At 34.8% G+C, this 5,865-nt stretch overlaps 1 long non-coding RNA gene across 1 annotated transcript in view; it reads left to right on the forward strand.

The window, feature by feature from the left end:
- LOC106879703 (uncharacterized) overlaps window positions 1-5,865 on the forward strand; it is a 74,048-nt gene that overhangs the window by 65,494 nt on the left and 2,689 nt on the right. Inside the window, exon 3 of the long non-coding RNA XR_001410654.2 lies at window positions 896-1,046. This is a non-coding gene — a long non-coding RNA (uncharacterized LOC106879703). The remainder of the gene's footprint in view (window positions 1-895; window positions 1,047-5,865) is intronic.

A 5,865-nucleotide genomic window follows, 5' to 3' on the forward strand; every position in this document is an offset into this window, starting at 1 on the left:
TGTGTTAATAGGGGCTAGTGACTTTGACGTGTGTGTGGGTGTGTAAGTGTGTGCGTCTGTAACGTGTGGCTGCTCATATAGTGGTATGTGTGGTGACGCTATTGAAGATTTGTGTGGGTGTGTAGATGATGGTACGTGGTGTGGGTGTTGAGATGTAGTCAGTACTAGTGTGTATGGAGTGGTGTGGTGGGTATAGGTGTGGCTGTGTGGGGATAGGGTGTGGTGTGAGAGTTTGGGTGTGTAGGGGTTGGGGTGTGGGTGTAGGTGGGATGTGGGTGTAGGTGGGATGTGGATGGGGTGGGTTGGAGTGGAGAGAGGAAGTATGCGTCAGATGAAGAGAGGAGGAGAGTCAGATGAAATGAGGAGGGGAGTTGAGCCCATGTGGCGCTAAGGAGCGAAGAGAGAAGATTAATTCCTGCACAGGGCGAAGGCAGGAGTCCGCATGGCTCCTGTGCAAAGACAGTCCGAACACAGACAGAGGTTGTAGTGAATGACTGGTTATCGAACGAAAAATATTGTAACTCTACTACACTTGCCTCTTATATTCATAGTTTAAAGAGGAATAATAAAAGATATTCTTTTGAATGGTCTGTTATATCGAGGGCCCTTGTTTCAGAGTTAATATTAACAAGTGTAAGTCATGTGTAAGGGAATCCCTTGCTATCCTTAAGTCTTTTGGGCCTAAAACTTTAAAGAAATTTACTGAGGTGATCCATTTTGGCAACCATAAGTTTTCTTCTACTTTTCTGAAAGTGTATAGAAATAAAAGTAGATGTAGTAAATAATATTTAGTTTTACGGGGATTTGAAACCGGCGAGTTTAAATTTCTATCAACAACAGCCACCTGCATGTTTAGCATTAAAATAATTCGTTTTCTTTTTTTTTTTTTTGTTAGAAAATTTGGACATTGCCAAGATGCATTGTAGATATAATCGAACCGTGGCAATGGGTGTGTACGAATTGCTTTTGTGGAACTTTTTTTGCTCCTGGACTCTAACCTACAATAGTTTTAAGAATTGAACTTTTTAGACGTACTCTTGTGTGAGGTGAGTAAAAAAATATTTTTTATAAATATTTTTAGTCGATTGATATTTCATTTTATCTTAGTTTTTTAGTAGCATGAAACGCTTTAGAATTTTTATGAATTTTTAATCGTTTATATTTACCTTTTTGATAGGCTGTTCTATATATTTGTATTTTATTCGCATATATATTTTTCCCTTCTGTGTTTTTTTTGTATACGTATATTTTCATATGTTTAATAACCATGGTAATATTTATATATGATTAAATGTTTGGAGGTATGGTGTTACATAAAGTCGTTGACTTGAATTTGATGTTTGTTCTGTGATCAATGTTTCTTTTATCTCTGTCTCAATTACATTTGAGCACTTCTTTTTTGCAATCCTACAAACCCTTTTGTTTCCATAAAAAGAAACAAAAATCATTTCTTGTCATATATATATATATATATATATATATATATCATTATTATTATTATTATGGTATTTTAACATTGAGTAAATAAAATAAAAAATATTTTGTGATGCACATAAAGTTAAATTAGCGCTTTCATACATTGAGTACCCAGGTAATTCCCGGGAAAGCGGAGCTTACTCCTTGATTCCGTTTTCATAATTGTTTCGCTAATCCAATAACAATACAAAATATGTAGCCTTCAAAACCGAACTGTCTTACACAAGATCTCGTTTTTAGGAATTCCCAATAAGTTATGTATACCCAAATTATGAAGTCAGTTATGTAATAACATGAAATTAGTTACCTGATAGTAAGAATTCAAATAAAATAGCCCTGAAAAGGGCTTTAATGCATTCCCAAAGTATATAGAACAGGAGGAAATACTAATAAGGTATGTATACTAAAATCGTGAAACATGTTACGTAATAACAGGCTAATCAGATACGAGATAGTAACAATTCAAAGTAAATAACTCTGAAAAGGGCTTTTGTGCGTTCACAGAGAATATTACCCTCAGGGGTGCTAGTGTTGGTATATTCGTGAATAAGTCACTAACCGAAATAAGTGGATCTATTGCTTAGGAAAATACTATTTACTTGTAGAAGGGTTGTACTGGATAAATTGCGAAAATAATCATAACAGTTCAAATATTAAGAAATAAATAAGCATGCTCAATTTCATTTTTACCAAATAATTTAGGAAAGTGAATGCGTTATTTCCCTTGGCTATATATAAGGATCCCTTCCAGGGGCCCTATTATTGATGTTTTTCAACAATCTGAGTACGACATGAGCTTTCCAGACATGAGTTCTACTCACGTGTCAAGTTTCATCAAAATCGATAAAACGATGTGGGAGGAGTTAGGTAACAACTCCACAAACACACCCACGGACAGAATATCCCAAATATGTAGCAGATACATGCATACATACATACATACGGCGGTGAGCTGGCAGAAACGTTAGCACGCCGGGCGAAATGCTTAGCGGTATTTCGTCTGCCGCTACGTTCTGAGTTCAAATTCCGCCGAGGTCGACTTTGCCTTTCATCCTTTCGGGGTCGATTAAATAAGTACCAGTTACGCACTGGGGTCGATATAATCGACTTAATCCGTTTGTCTTTGTTTCTCCCCTCTGTGTGTAGCCCCTTGTGGGCAGTAATGAAATAATACATACATACATACATACATACATACATACATATATGTATGTATACTTATTCTTTTACTTGTTTCAGTCATTTGACTGCGGCCATGTCGGAGCACTGCCTTAATGGGTTTTTAGTCGAACAAATCGATCCAAGGACTTATTTTTTGTAAGCCTAGTACTTATTCTAACGGTCTCTTTTGCCGAACCACTACATTACGGGGACATAAACACTCCAGCATCGGTTGTCAAGTGGTGGCAGGTGGGGCGGGGGGACAAACACACATAGATACATATATATATTTATATATATATATGTGTATATTTTTATATATATATATATATATATATATATATATATATATATATATATATATATATATATATATATACATATATGTATATATACATATACATACAAACACACACATACACACACACATATACGATAGGCTTCTTTCAGTTTTCGTCTACCAAATCCACTCACAAGGCTTCGGTCAGCCCGAAGTTATAGTAGAAGACATTTACACGAGGTGCTGCGTAGGGGGACTGAACCCGGAACCATGTGGTTGGGAAGCAAGCTTCTTACCACATTAAATAGAGTTTGGGTAAAAACCTTGTTGCATGTTATGCAAAGCTCTTCCACAGTTATTGGCTATCTGATGTCACCATACACATGCAGTGGGAATATTCTTGCTCCTGGACATATATATGGAATTCCATCGTAATCTGTGGAGTTTATGTAAAAATTTGTATTAGAGAAAATGGATTGAATGATATTCCTGATTTCATGTCATGACAATTGTTTCCATACATCGTTACACCCGTTTTAACTTTGTCTGATGTCATAATTAATATATTGTGCGATAACTATCATCCACCGGAGGTGTAAAATATGTTTCTTCTGGTGATTATTTGGTATAAGTAATTCCTTAGATCAGACAGTCATTTCACTCTCTACAAGAACGAATACCCAAAGCAGCGCGCTATTTTTAGCAATTTCTAGACAAAATTAAACAAAGTATATTGAAAATACGAAGTACAGAAACAAAGAAATACACGCAAAAAGAACGTATATACAATACGACGAAAGCCATTGCTAGAAAGAATAATTTAAATGAGTCATTGATGGTGCAATGTGAGGCCCTTATTGCACATTTTATTGCATAATGCACAGTTGTGCTGGCTGGCAGAAGGAACGGGTGCCACAGTATGAAGTCTTTTGACATGTCTTTTTAATACATACATCTATACATACATATTTAAGTATATATGAGCTTGTCTAGATATGCAAGTATATACATGAGAATATTTACATAAAACAAAACATACAAATCTGCACAAATACATATATATACATACAAAAATAACCTGTTATTGCTATTGAAATTCCAATGAAGGAGACCTTGGATCTAGGTTAGAAACCGGTTCCTTCTCTATTGGCAGATCTTGAAATAAAACTGAATAATGACACACACACACACACACACACACACACACACACACACACACACACACACACACACACACACACACACACACACACACACACACACACACACATAAATACAGGGTAATTGAAAAGTAACTCTATTTTAAAACACTTATAAATTATTTATTAATTGTAATTTTTGCAATGGATATCAGACGTTTTATTTAAAATTTGATATGGGCTCCAGATGTTGCCACCAGCTTCTTGAGTAGGCCAGGAATTGCGTCAACTGATTTCACCAGGAACTCTGGTGAGATGAAAGAAGACATAACTTCATGTATTCGCCCTTCAATTTCTTCCAAAGACTTTGGTTTCGTACAGTAGACTTGTTTCCTTAACCAACCCGAAAGAAAGTCAGAGGCTGTAAAGTCAGGACTCCTGGCTGGCCACTCATGCTGACCATATTATTTATTAACTGCAAAAATTCAACATATTCTCTTACAGCTGTTTCAATTTCGCCCAAAGATCAAATTCTAGGATTTAATTATATTAATGCTACATCTCCGTTTTCTGTATTTGAATTATATATATATATATATATATATATATCTTGGCGTGTATATTTTTTCTAGTGTCAGTTTCTTTGTTTCTGTATTTTGTATTTTGATTACATTTTGTTCTGTTCATTTGTTAATCCAGACATGTTTCTTCTCTCTCCATTTTTTACCTCTCTCCACCTGTTTTCTTTCCTCTCTCCTTTCAGTAGAAGAGCATAGACTTGAAACGTCCAAAACTCTTCTATTTTTCCTAATACACGATGTTTGTTGCTCCCTCACCTATCTGTGTGTGTTTTTTAAATACAATTTTGACTCATGTATGTATGTATGTATATACATATATTCATATATATGTATATATGTATATATTTCTATATTTATGTATACGTATACGTATATATATATGTGTGTGTGTGTCTGTATGTATGTATGTATATATATATATTTACTCTCTCCCCACCACCACACGCACACACACACACGCACACACACATATTCATATGTATGTATGTATGTATGCATCTTTAATACAAATTCAACATAATTTTCTAGTAGCAGGATCGACACGAATTTTCCAAAGCACTTATTCATACACTCCTATTCTATCTCTAACTCGCACCCTCCCCCTTTCATTTTACACACACACACACACCTCCCCCCCACTTTCGACTACACTCACATCCCCGTCGCCCCCGCCACCGATGCCCATGTGCATAAACCATTCTCATAATTATGCTATGCCTCCATGTTTCACGTTACCCAACTCTTTTGACTCGGGTGTGTAATAAAAACACCCGACTTTTTCTGATTTTTTTTCCTTTATTGCTTTCAATTTTAACCGAATCCATCATGATATTACCCTCAATTCTAAAAAACCCCTCATATTTATTAATTTATTTATGTTTTTTTCCCCTTTCTCCTGACACTTAGCGGTGGTTCCCTTTCAAATTTCTTCACATCGCCGTGGGAGGGCTTCGGTTGCAAAACTACACGCAAACATATTCATATATATATATATATATATATATAGATATGTGTGTGTATATGTATATATATGTATGTGTGTGTATATGTATATATATGTATGTGTGTGTATATGTATATATATGTATATGTATATATATGTATGTATATATATGTATGTATATATATGTATGTATATATATGTATATGTATATATATGTATATGTATATGTATATATATGTATATGTATATATATATATGTATGTATATGTATATATATATATATGT

This window comes from Octopus bimaculoides, chromosome 26 (assembly GCF_001194135.2).
Source record: "Octopus bimaculoides isolate UCB-OBI-ISO-001 chromosome 26, ASM119413v2, whole genome shotgun sequence".
In the NCBI taxonomy this organism is placed as follows: Eukaryota; Metazoa; Mollusca; class Cephalopoda; order Octopoda; family Octopodidae; genus Octopus; species Octopus bimaculoides.